The sequence below is a fragment of the Bombus vancouverensis genome, chromosome 4 (genome assembly GCF_051014615.1).
Source record: "Bombus vancouverensis nearcticus chromosome 4, iyBomVanc1_principal, whole genome shotgun sequence".
In the NCBI taxonomy this organism is placed as follows: domain Eukaryota; kingdom Metazoa; phylum Arthropoda; class Insecta; order Hymenoptera; family Apidae; genus Bombus; species Bombus vancouverensis.
In genome coordinates, this window is record NC_134914.1 from 14,042,857 (window position 1) to 14,057,271 (window position 14,415).

A 14,415-nucleotide genomic window follows, 5' to 3' on the forward strand; every position below is an offset into this window, starting at 1 on the left:
TGTTCTCTCGCACGTTCGCGGAAGCTGCGTGACTAAATTTACTTTTCCTCCGCCTCTGCTGAAACGCGGAATAATTCATCGTGTACACACGCTCAATCATAAATAGCGTATGGAATCCTGGCTTCGTTATTTTTTCGCCTGTAGGCAATGCACGGACGGTTTGAGTCGTGGTGTACGTGGCTTGAAACGCTTCCGTCCGAATTTCACCGTGAGCAGAACTTCGCATTCAGAATCGTGACGCGTACCTTTGTGCCAGTTTATTCTTCGTCCGCCACCGGGTCTCTTGTGCCCTGGCACAAAGAGACGCACAGAGATGCTTGCAAGCAAACTGTTGCTCGTGTTTTTACTCGAGCGGGCAGACGCGACGCGGACCAACATCGCCACCGTTGCGAAAACCTCCAGGTTCCGCTTCCACCTATTCTCTTTTTCTTTCCCCTTTTTTTGCATCGGCGGCGCGAGCCGCGCCACGGCAAGATTCGACGGTTACACCGGAGGAGAGAGCCTGGCGGAGGCCAGCCGTTTATTGATCGGACACACTCCGTATGTTTGTGGAAAGTAGATAACGCGGCGGCTTTCTCGCGATTTGTCCGAGGAAACGTCTCGTTCGGTTCTGCCATCGTCAGACCTTCGCGACAATTTCCATCCTACACGCGCATCGCCCAGTCTTTTGCACTTGCAGATGGTTTAAGTCGTTCGTTTCCGTCTATGAGATATTTAGGCTACGAGTTTCTTGCCGTTCCGCTTGTCGGAGATGTCTCGCGCGTCTTCTCGTCAGCTCGCAGACGCATGAATTTTCTAAATAGATTCGAGTTAGATGCGAAGAAGAGATTTTCGGGGGATCTTTGATCCGAGTGTCGCTCTACGATCAAAAAGATGCGTTTTAATTTCACGCGGTCGAAAACGGGAAGAATTTGTTGAAAAACTGATAAATAGGCAACGTTTCGCAAAATACCAAAGGTATCTGCAATATTTCAATATCTTCGATAACTGGTCGATATCTCGAAAATTATGAACAGCGAAATGAATAAAAATTCTTCAAGTATGCTAATGTACACGCGAAAGAGGGCGATAGTTGCGGATAACACGGAGGAAAGCGATAGAAAAATTGTTTATTCGCATCGATAGACACTGCATCCATTGTGTATTATATTTACCAAGAGTATGGACAACGCGTGATAGTAGTGGTTGCAGTATAGGCAAAAGTTGATCAAAGATATATCATAGTTCGTCGTAGTATCCGAATAAGGCAAGTGCAAGGGAAGATTAAAGTGTTGGGAAGGCAGAACAAGTGTGACTTTTCCGTAAATAAATATTCTAACTTTTTCACTCGGATTTAAGGTGACTACCAATACGCAACTTCTCTCGCGGCGCGAAACTAACTTTTAACTTTGAAAGACCGTTATTTCGTTACTTTGCTTGCTTTCTTTTGTTTCGTGCTCAACTTAAATTGATCTTCTCCTGAATTCTATAAACTCGACGATCATCCTTATACGACAGCGTTTCTATCGTAATGCTATTCTTCGTTTCCCCCAGACTAAAAGATAAAAAGTAAAAAGCAGACACTTTGGAAAAAGCACGTGCGGCGTTTCGTAATTACAATGTACAGATGAAATACGAGGATCGATGTTGTGGAAGATTCGAGGACCGTTTACAGGGCTATTAATGATTTCATAAATGAATAATATACAAGAAGAAGCTGCGAGCTTTTGTAAAGAAACAGACGTTTGAAAGCTGCATACATCAAAGGTTCGTAATTCTGACCGTACTTAGCTATACGATGTCCAGTTGTAAAGGCGGTGCAGCTACTTCGGGAAGCGTTGCGCCCTCTTCAAAAGGCACGGGCGTCGCGTTTTGAAAGTAAAGTCTATTTAGTCGTTAAAAAATTAATTAACAGAGCTGAAGAAATATATTAAAGAAGTACGCGCTACTCAGTGTACCTAATATATTTTTAAAACGTCTTCTAAGGTACGTACGTCTTTAGCTAACTTCGTTCCACCGATTAATCGTCGATAGTAAGTTTGTTAAGAAAGCTTGAATCGCTCTCTTACAAATATTCCCCAACAAATTTTTCGATTCTAACAATTTTCATCTTCCCTCGTTTCAATCTGATTTTTTTAACTCGTGCCTTATGGATTTTCAACGAATTGTAACGCTTTCGCGTGTCTTTTTACAGACCACCAGATTGATCACTTCGATAGCCACGTGTCGCTTACGATATTTTGAAAAATTCGTCTGGCAATAGGAATTATCCCAAGTGCAAAGAACTTGTCTTTTTATAAGCCACGACCGAGTCTGGTTTCTTCCTATTAGCGACTTCTGTCGTCTCTCGAACCTAAAACGACACACCCCCGAACTCGAGGGTGGCAGGGTGGAGTCTCCCGGTCGAAGACTATCGGAGATTGGTAGTGGCCGGGTCATAAATTTAGACAAGGATCCGAAGGACGTGCGCGTGTAAGGGTTACTAAACGCACGATTCGATTATCCAACTCTTGGTGAGGACGTGTGCATTTTATTGCGCCGTGACGAAGAAGCTTCGCGTAGCGACGAGCGCCAACGTCTCTCCGCTTTGTGCGAGTAGGTTCGCCATCTGTTCTCTTCGAAGATTAATTCGTCACATTTAAAAGTTCGCGTCCTGATCAGCTTGAAAGCGGTGTAAATCGGGACTATCGCTTCCAAATTCGATAAAAGATATCGGCGAAAGTAAGCAGAGGCTGGCGTGACGACGGCGATCGATTTTCTAAACGGAACGGCGCGCATCTGCGTGCAGAATTCTCGCAATTTGTCAGAAATTTGTCTTTTACGATCATCGTGAAATATATACTTGCGCTAAATATCTTGCAGCTTCTGCGTATATTGCCGGATTTCCTTCAAATTTTACCACTATGACGTTGATATCCTCCGAGTCTTATTATAGTGGCAGCGAAATTTCAAAATCTTTTATATAACACGTATACAATGTATACGTTACATAATATTTCGTAAAACCTACTCTCCTAAGCTACCATTATACATCCATATACAGCGTCAACAGCGAGCGTACATCATCGAAAGAGCGAAATTTATTCGAAAAACCTGTACCTACACTCCTCGTCGAACAGATAGCCCACGTGAGCTATCTTTCATATTTAAGAAACATTTTTTAAGAAATTAAGAAATTACTTTACGACTTCTTCTTACTACTTTCGATATTTTAGCTGCTGCTAACAGTTGCCGTTTTCGTTCGACAATTTGCTTTTTTCAGACACGTTTAATTTTGTCTCGCGTTCCATATACTTACAAATTTACATAACGTTGTACTGTGATCTTTACTCGTTGATAGATCGTGAACTACCGAGCAATTTCTAAACGTGTTAACAGATTGTGTTATCGTTTCGTTCTTAAAGTAAAACAACGTTTTCTTGTTACACGCTAAACCTCGTAATATTTTTAATTATTTTCAACGAACTATTATTCGATCGTTATTTATTATTATTATTATATTGTACGTTGCAGACGAAAAACTTTACACGCGTCATTGAGAAATTAAAGATAGCTCACACGGGCTACCTTTTTGACGAGCAGTGTCCACACGTATAAATCCAAAATTGATGGAAGAAAGATACAAAATACAGGCAGGCACGGTCCAATGGTAAATAGCAAAGTCGATATTACACGAATCTCGTTTCGTAAGGTGTATCGCTCGACCGACCCTCGACGTAATACAAGACAGAAACGCGAAGAGCACGCGAGAACTTGAATCGAGGCACACGTTAATTGTCATTAGCATCGAAGGGTGGGTTGGTTGATCGAATTCTATATATAAATTGTACGTGGGTTGCACGTAGAAGCTTCCAGTTTGGCGTGTTTGGCCGATGGTAACGGTCGGTTGCCGATCTTTCAATGAAGCTTTACATAACGCTATCATTGCCTACGAGACGTATTCCTCTCTCTGACGTACAGTTCTACCGGAGACTCGTACTCGATCAATTTTTCGATGAGAAATATGCGGACATAAATCGCGTTGACCTACGAATTATTTAGCTTCGCTGTGAATTCCCGCGGCATTTATTTTCCAAGCAGCAGAACGAATAGCTCGCTGCCTGTATAACGCGTCGGATCTAATTCGTTTGATGTATGTCCGTGAAAATGAGAGCCGGGAAGCTTCTGCCCGTTCCTACAATAGCGCGGCCTATTGGAAATTTATGTTTGGAATTCTATCACCTTCCCATCAACGTCAGATCCAGTTCTAACGTTAGCCCGCCTGAAGTATGAAGGGATCCACCTTCTTCGACTGGCTTTTCCATAATACTGCATGCTCAATTTACGCCAATTTATCACATTCACTGATAGAACACGCGACTTGACAGTTTCTTTTCTTTTTCTTCTTTCTTTCTTTTTTTTTTTTTTTTTTTTCGTTGGAAACGTCTGTACTTTTAACAAATTTTGCTCGGGAAAAAGAAAAAATGTCTTTGACTCGATAATTTCTGCTTTCGACGCATCGTCGATTTTTCTTCTTTTTTCGCGGCGTTTTTTTTTTCTTTCTTATTTTCTTAATATTAAGTCATCTCGTTGGAACATACGAAAGGAATGACGCAACGGTTGCGTCAACAACATTATTCACGGGGCCCTCGTGCACAATGATTTACTAACTAATAATAGTAACGAACTGGTAAATGTCAAGTTACAGAGTTACAAACTTGTGCCGTATGATTTTACCATTTTCTTCTTACTAGTTCGGCCAATACAATCGGCTTTGTTCGCGTTGCCTGAAGATTCACTCGCCGAATTTCATTCGTTTCGCGATCAATTTTTACAGCGGTTAATTATTTTACAGTCGTCGGTGATAAACGAGCGGCCAGCGAGATAAAGTTAAATTCAATTTCGATTAAAGGAAGTTCACGTAAATTATTTCAATGGATTTATTTCATACGGCTTAAATCGTTGGCACAATTTTGCAAAGCGTTTCATGCGAATCTACGGACGGCAATTAAACGGCATTAAGAACAGAGATTTCGCTAATCTACGAATTAATCGTACGCGATCAATTTAACACCTACTTTAACCCATGATCGCGCGATCTTGACTCGAGTCGATGCTTCATGCTAATAGATCGCATAATAGTCTGTCTTGTCCTTTTTTCTTAAACGTGACGCACATACGATTATATGAAAATAGCAATTAATTGAACAATTAAATTTTTAACGAAACAGTAGAATGTTTCTGTACTTTGTATCTTATTTTAATAAAAGAAAAAAAAAAGAAGATAGAGAGGTACATTAAAAATAATTATCGCCGTGCGTATAGAGTATGCTTGTCCGTGTATCGAATTTCCTCACACAGATAAATAAAATAAAGAAGGAAAAGGAGAAAGAGATTTGCTTGTCTTGCGAGAAACCATTAATTTCAGATTTATACGACAACTTCCGAATAATTTATTCGAATAAAAGCATCATCTATGATTCACACGGCTGTATCTATAAACGTCGACAACGTTATAGTAAATATCCGGCTGTTTCTAAAGCGTAAATGAATAACAGTGGCGAAGAAAGATCGGTTTCTTGCGCAAGAGTGATAATTAAAATATTACTTTAAAGCACGTTGAATAAATAAAAATCCTTCGTAACTCTAGGATCTTCAGTGGCCAATAATTCAAAGATAATCCCTTAAGCTTAATATTTGATTATCGTAAGAAACGTTGGCCCTTTCAGCGTGTCGTAAAATTTCTATTAAAAATACATCGTCCCATTTACGCTTGAAGCGATTAAAACGAAGTAAATTCGGCTTTGTTAATCTTGCCGCGTAAAGGAATATTTTATTGAAAAACGAGCCGGTTAATGTGCAAAAGTATACCGTTCGCATACCACGTAATTCCGCCGTCTTTTAACATACGAATCAACAAAAGTGGAAAAATATTCTTCCATTATGCGACACGCTTAATTCCGGACGCTACTTATTTTGCAAACACCTTGTGCAAATGAAGATTTTCCGCCGCGTTTAATTTGTTAACCCTTGGAATTTGGCAACTTCAAAATTCCAGGCTAATATACTTGCGCAGGAAGATTCGGAATTACCTGCAACGAGATAATTCGCTTGCGTTTCTACGAATACGAATATAAAAATATATCATGACGCTTAATAAAAACAGCAGGCGAAATACAAAAGCGAAGAGCATGCGAAAAGACTGCGCTACTTCGTGCAGAGCGTAATGAGAATTGGAGCAATTTGCCTGGAGTATTAAAGATAACGTGTCTTCATTTAGGACAATGCTGATTACTAGTAGTAAGAATAAGATTCAAAAGAATAGTATTATACGTAGCACCGATTAACAGTATATCCAAGTTAGGTCGCTGCTTATATGTCTACTCGTATGTGTTATATTAGGTTGTTGGGAAAGTTTCTTTCGTTTTATAAAGTTTTTTGTTTTATATTAGTTTATTGAATTATGCACGAACGTGATAATAGAAATAGAACGAAATGAATCGTACCTAATTCGATAAAATAATATAAAACAGAAATTGTTGTTCATTCAATTGTCGTTCTTATGAAACGAAAGAAACTTTTCGGACGACCTAATATTCATCGATATGTGAAATGGTACTAGGTTGCTTCGTGTTTTATCCATGAAATACAATTTTCATTATTTTCACTTTCATCTTTATTTTATAATGAAATTCATATATCGGAAGAAGCCAGCTCTTTGCATATAAGAGATAACATACTTAACCCTTTAACCTACTATTAGGTATTAGGTGAACGGGCATAGCCCGTATTAGATTTGTCAATACCACCTAATGACAAAATCCGCGATCACTTAGTTGCCAACCCAATAGATTATCATCATCCATCGAATTCTGTTCTTTTGTCAGTTATCAACCACGTTAACGAAGAAGACATTTTTCGACCTTATAAAGATTTATGATCAAAATATCGTCATCAGCTGTCACAATTTTTAACAATTTTACGAGGCAAAATTCATCGAATGGTACATCGTTCGTCTGTAGCCTCGCAAAGCTCAGGCTTTAATCCTTTCGACAATAAGTTAACTCCACTTTCGGAACCCCCTTGTGTAATTCAGCACGCGACCAAGTTTACCACCCTTGCCCTTAACCCTTTCAACGACGCGTCAGTTCGAAGCTAACCATTTTGCCACGTCTACTCGGTGTAACGTCTTCTTGCACGGTGCACGTCGTATGAAAGATATTGATTAATCATTGTACGCATCGATTATGCATAAAAAGGACAGCATTCCAGAGGTATAAAAATAAAATACATGGATGAGAACGAATTTGAATAAGAAACGATTATTTGTTGCGGACTGCAGAAGCGGAATAGCGTTTGTTTATAACGAAATTATCGTAAACACGTAATTTGACAATTTCAACGTATAAATTATATTTCATTTACACTCGCGTTTAAGACGAACGTTTTAACCGAAAGTTTCAACGAAAACGTGTGATCGTAACGCAGCGATGAGAACGCGTGTGTACGAGAGATACTTCAGATACTTGACATTCCTTTTCCCTGCGCAGCTTCTAAATTTGTTTCAAAGTTGGGTTATACGTCACAGTACGCGTGCAACTATTTATTGTACCGAATATTATCGACGTTATCGATTATCAAATATTATTATTAATCTGTCAGATAGCAGAATATTTGGATACTAAATCATTCGAATAGTAGAATACCCAGACAGTCGAATAATACAGCCATTCTATCGTCATTGTCTCTACCAACTACACAGACGTTCGAATAATCTAGGCTTCTATCGTATATCGAAGCCATTCTTTAACCCTTTGCACTGCAAATTTTATTTCAATTTCGTTACGAACAGCTCCCAAGGCTTTTAAGTGTTTTATTTGAAAGTTACTTTAACTAAGAAATAAGACAATTTAAATAAATAAAGGAAGAAAGAAATTCACTTAAATACCAGTTTTATTCACACCATTGTTGTATTTTGTAATTTTTAAGTGTATGAGATATCTTGAAACAATGTCCAGGATGCAATCCTGCTTTTCTTGTTATTAAGTAGGTTTTGGAGTTTGATATTTATTGATTCACACAGATTCAGTTTTTACGTCCTGTATTTCACCACCATGTACAGCCATATGAACACACCGGGTACACTCAGATAATTAACACTGGGCCAACGCCAAAGACAAAGGAGCGTCGTTAGAAGTCGTACCAACTTAACATGTAGGAACTAGCGATCATACCAACCAAATATTTTCCTCAACATTTCTTTCGCACGTTTCACAGAAAAACGTGGACATGAAAGAACGTCGACAAAGGAGCTGCTGAGATAAAAACTGACGTCGAGTCACACTTTGCACACATGTGCAAAGGGTTAATATGTCGCCTGTAGGACAAATTAGCTACATACTCGGTTATCGCCATATCTAAACCTGTTTGGACCTATGGGATCCAACTATGGGGAACAGCGAGTAATTCCAACACAGAAATTCTTCAATTCGATTCCAGTGAAAAACTCTAAGATCCTTAATAGATGCAGCTTGGTGTGTTACCAACGAAACGATACATGGCGACCTTAAGTTAGCTACAGTTAAAGAAGAAATATCCAAATTCACTAATAGATATGTCGAGATATGCATAATTTTAAATGCTAGGTTAGATTGACCGCGTAGTAGTGTAATACGGGTTATGCCCGATCTTCTAGTGCGGGCTATGCCCGATCTTCTAACACGGGCTATGCCCGATCTTCTAGTGCGGGCTATGCCCGATCTTCTAATACGGGCTATGCCCGATCTTCTAATACGGGCTATGCCCGATCTTCTAATACGGGTTATGCTCGTAGTTGTAGGTTAAAGGGTTAAGTATGTTATCTCTTATATGCAAAGAGCTGACTTTTTCCGATATATGAATTGCATTATAAAATAAAGATGAAAGTGCAAATAATGGAAAACATTTTGTTTCATGGATAAAACACGAAGCAACCTAGTACCATTTCACATATCGATGAATATTAGGTCGTCCGAAAAGTTTCTTTCGTTTCATAAGGTGATAATAGATGAACGACAATTTCTGTTTTATATTATTTTATCGAATTAGGTACGATCCATTTCGTTCTATTTCTATTATTACGTTCCCGTATAACACAATAAATTAATATAAAACAAAAAACATTGTGCGCCTATTATTTCTTTACAAAACGAAAGGAACTTTTCGGGCAACCTAAAGAAACGAAGTGAAAAATCAAGTGCAACTCGTTAACGATCTTATCGATCTGACGAGGCGTACTTCTAATATGTCGATCGGAGTACAAGAGCGAAAGTAATGAAAGACATTTTGTCTCGTCAGATTAGCATCTTCACGCGAGAAACGTGCGAATGTGGTGAAGGCCATCAGCTTTGTAGAAAGCCACATAACAACGTAGTGTCAGTGGCCTGTTAACGTATCGTGTCGGAACGATGCGTTGCGTGTAGCGTCGCGCGATTCATGCGCTTTTCCCTTGCAGCTCGAAATTCACCGCCTTTTATTACCCTATAAAACGCCAGTTCACGCGACGATGTTGTTTTCTACGCTCGTCACATTCGCGTTATACGATACGTTTTCCACGATTCGAATTTTTTACGCTCGCCTCGTCCTTGCGAGTTGTAAATCTTCCGACAAAGGGATACGCGATAACATTGTTCCCGGAGTACGCGTTACTACGCGCGTGCCATTCCTCTTTGTCGCTACAAACGAAAGTTGGTCAATCACCTAGTTTCTATGCAGTTTATTAGACACGCGAGGCAACGTAACGCTGACGACGAAAATCGTCGTATCGCTAAGTTTTCCAAGTTTCCGAGTCTCGCTATCGGTGGTTGTATTCGCTTGCCTGCTTTTCCACTAAGTTTCTTGCATAGCATCGATGTAAAATTTATGACTGTCGACATTACACAAAACAAGGGGAATATGTCCGTGATAAACTGCTTATAGCTTCTCTCGCTTTGAATTATTTTCGATGTATTTTCGATGAATCTCGCGGAGAATTGTCGTTTATTGGCGTTCGCCATCGTTTCCACAGTTTTATGACTCTCTTATTTAGAAACACGGCGTGTCCCGGCATTAAATAAAGATTTTCAGAATCCAAAGGATTTATTAAGATCCCGTCTTATCGATGGAACGTGTGTACGATATTTGTTTTATCGAGATTTCGGCGACAGCGTGGAAACTGCTGTTTAAATATTACAATTACGAAGCGCGTGTATATCGATTTTTATTTGCATATCTGCTACAAAATTTAGTCAAGTATAATTTAGGGGATAATTAGACGATGAACGAGACCTTTAACACTAGATCAGCCGATAGTTAACACGAAGCTATTTCTATCGAAACCAGTGAAAATGACTGGTTTTTAAAAAATACGTAATAATAGAATATTTTTATATTTATTGATTTATTACTTTCTTACAGAAGCAATTCCGTGTTATGTAGTACATTTTTCGTATTATTAATCCATCCGGGACCATGATCACGAGACGAGGGTTGACACATTTATAAAATTGTAGAACCAGTCATATTGACTGATGTGGTATTTCTAGGGTTAGCATCTAGCGATCTAGCGATCGATCCGCAATTTTCCTCATAACTGATATCGTTATATCGAACGATAGGCAGTACAAATTTTAAAAACGTGTGGTAAGTTGTACGAAATAAGGAAACTGGTTAATTGTGGTTCGATAAACAGATTGCAGGACCTTTTAACACTTCGACAAGAACCAGTCATTTTCACTGGTATTGGTATAAGTAGCCTTGATACAAAATTATTTTAGGTTTGAGTGCATAAAAAACAAAATAAAATTCATTATATTGTTCTTTTAGTTATCGTTGCGAAAGTCATTACATCATCGTGAAAATAAAAAATATAACATGAAGTAGGAATTTTCAAATAAAATTGTAAAACCAGTTAACTTGACTGGTATGATAGTTCTAGTGTTAAAATCAGACAATAAAATAGACCCTCTTACACTTTGTCAAGTACCAGTCATTTTCACTGGTATTGGTATAAGTAGCCTTGATACAAAATTATTTTGGGTTTGAATACATAAAAAACAAAATAAAATTCAGTATATTGTTCTTTTAGTTATCGTTGCGAGAGTCATTACATCATTACGGAAAAAAGATATAACATGAAGTAGGAATTTTCAAATAAAATTCTAGAACCAGTCAATTTGACTGGTATAGTAGTTCTAGTGTTAACGAATAAGTCTCGAAGATGGTCAAGAAAAATGGTTTAAACAAAGGAGAAATTTTTGTTAAGAAAGTGATAGATGTGGAAAGTTGGAATCGTCCAGGTTGAATCTAATCTACTTGTCAACGTAATCGAATCTAGTGGACCAATTTTAATATCCTGCAAAAGTTTAAAGCGATCACTTTCTCGATTACACAAAAATATTGATCCTCCATGGTATCGAAACTATAATTAATTACATTTAAAAATGGAAATTACAATCACGATATTCTCATTTCTCAGAAACTCGCGCAAGAACGTTCGTTCATTCAAAAGGTAAAGGGCACTTCGATCCCTTGACCAGAAGTGTAATACACTTTTTAAGTGCTTGGATCTACCAATTACGAACGATAATTGAGAAGAAGAAAAATCAGCAGAAAAGTAAGAGAATCTCGCCGACTCTTTCACACTCATTTTTCGTTTATCACTCTGTTAGATTAGGATTTATCGATAATTTCTTAGGAAAATCCTCGTCTATCCACGTCTTGTCAAGCTTCGCTATCGTCCCATAAATTTCACGACGACTCTATTTACTCTAGAAACGTGACAGTCTGCGTGACCGACGGTCTCCGCACGCTCTTGTGAACGAGCTGGACAAAAAATGTCCACTCTCTCGTCGATTACCAGTGAAATATCATTTGGTGGTTTATCCGACACGAGTGAAAGCTCGAGTCACGCATCGAGGAGGATAGTGTTTAGGTAATAGTCACTTGGCAACCGTGATCGATCTGTAAGATTACAGTTGCGCCTTGTCTTATCGATCGATCGTTTTGTGACGACACGATGGCGAAATGGTAGAACACCGGCTAAATTGGTGTGACAGGGTGGTAATAGCGGTTTCGAACGGTCTCCAGCGTGTAAAGCATTCGCTGACCCCTGATCGCTATATCTGACCCCTTATTGGTAGAGGCCAAGAAATTATCGGGAAGAAATAAAAAAAAAAGGGACCATCAGTTTGGTCCAGTCGTTGTATCAATTGAACGTAACAGCCAGGGAAATGAAGGGTAATATTGTTTTACGATAACAGCTCGTTCAATTATTTCATAATCGAATTACCGCGGAAGAACGACGATGTTCATTTCGACTTGTTAACGAAGCGTGTATCGTAAATTGAACGAATCATCTTTCCATCTTCTTCTTTTCTTCTTTCTTCTTTTCTTCCTTAAATTTCGTATTCATTTTTTTTTTTTTTTTTTATGTAATTATATAGATGACCGACGTTAATGTATTTGCAGACGTTTCAAGGGTACATGCGTGAGAATTAAAAATTAATTTCAGCCATCTTCATCTTTCATACCGTTTCGGTATCGCTCTCTTCAAATCATTGTCTTCAGATTGATATAAATTTGCGTACGTAGACTCGCCATCTGATAACGCGTTACAGAACGTCGTACGTATGTTGTTCATTGGTGATCGTACGAGATGGTAGGAGGACCGAAGTCGTGGAATTGTAAAAAATCGAGTTTGAATGGTAAACGTATTTTTTCCCCCGTCCACTGAAGGTGACAAAAAGTTCCATGAATAATGTGTTTCGTGCAACTTTGAAGCATGAATATTTTTCGCATATTTTAGTGGCGAGAAGTTCTCAAAATTCGAAACTCTACTCTCGAGAGTTGTTCTCCAAATGTGTTTACTTACTGAAATTTCCTCCTTTTTACGCGTTATTTTTCTTCTTGTTTGATTTTTATCGAAGATCCAACTCGAAAGCATATTTACGTTATATTCGTATAATATATATATATTAATAATTGATTAATAATTAGTAATTGAAATAGAATTGTCATTCGTTAGTTGGGAGACAGGATGTCATCGAAAGAGAAAAATCCATCGATTTTACGATCGAGTTCTTTATGCAGTTTTTTATGCAATTTCGCCAAGGAGAGTGTCGCTATAGCATGTTGCATTTGCAACGATCGTTTCCAAAATTTCATCGAACTTCGGAGAATACAATTTTGTAGAGGTCTCCTACGAGCTTCGCAAGCTTCGAAGCTTTACAAAAATTACCTTATCAATTTCGTATGTTTCTCCCTTGAAATATGAAAATTGCATCTAAGAGGGCGGTATATAGTGCAAGCGTATTCGGTTCAAAAACAAACAAATTTTTATCTGACAATTAGTTATTTATATCACATCACCTTTATGGACGTAGACAATTTTAATATTAAGGGGGCGCCCTGAATTAGAATGTTCTAAAACAGCGTTCTAACAACCTTTTGTGATTTTTTTTTAGAAGGGAATGAAGTTATTGAATTTTGAGGTATAGCTTTATATACAGGGTAGTTGATAACTGGTGGTAAAAGCGGAAAGAGGGTGATCCTGCGCGAAAAAAGAAGTGGAAAATATAGAATAAATATTTTTCGTTCGAGGCTTTGTTTTCGAGAAAATCGACTTTGAATTTTCGCTCGGTACGCGTGCGGTACGTTATACCGGACCTCGCTGTAGATCGTTGTCTCGATGGAAAAATTAAAAAAAAAGAAAATGTTTATTCTACATTTTCGACTTCTTTTTTCACGTAGAATCACCCCCTTTCCGCTTGTACCACCAGTTACCAACCACCCTGTATATTTAACGAATACAAAAAAATTTTTGTAAAGTAAGAAAAAATTATAACAGATTTCTAAGCCTATTTCATGGGCTGCAGTTTTCAATCGGCGTGAAACGAAAAACCAAAAAAGGATTAAATTATTATATATCTTTCTTCTCGATGAACTAACAAAAAAAAAGGCAGAAAATAGTGTGAAATTAAAAATTTTGGCGGGTTTAAAGAAAAATTGTGTTTTTTAAAAAGAAGAAATCAAATTTAAGTTGCTATAACAATTATTTAAATAAACTTTTCGACGAACTTTCTTACTTATATTTTTTAGTTAATTCAAGACACCCCCTTAAAGAAAAAAGTGGACGTAATGTGATACATGTAGTTTCTTAACGTATGATAATTCGAGCTAGTGCAGCTGGATCGAATTTTGCTGTGTGTCCTTTTTAACCAATTTTACGGATAGAATAATTTATTAAAAATTTAACGAAAAGACACATGAGCGTACAAATATAAATTATTTTAAGAAACATTTTCATTTGAGATATTCAGAAGCTGTTTGTCTTGCAAATTCTTACTTACAGTGATTAATATGAACGACAGTGTGCCTTTGTTTTCAGATTACAGACTGCAATTAATATCACGATAAAAATGAATTTCTAATTAACTAACG

The 14,415-nt window shown here is 37.9% G+C and overlaps 1 protein-coding gene across 2 annotated transcripts in view; it reads left to right on the forward strand.

Annotated features, from left to right (window-relative positions):
* Ca-alpha1T (Ca[2+]-channel protein alpha[[1]] subunit T) overlaps window positions 1-14,415 on the forward strand; it is a 110,187-nt gene that overhangs the window by 15,625 nt on the left and 80,147 nt on the right. The window lies entirely within an intron of this gene.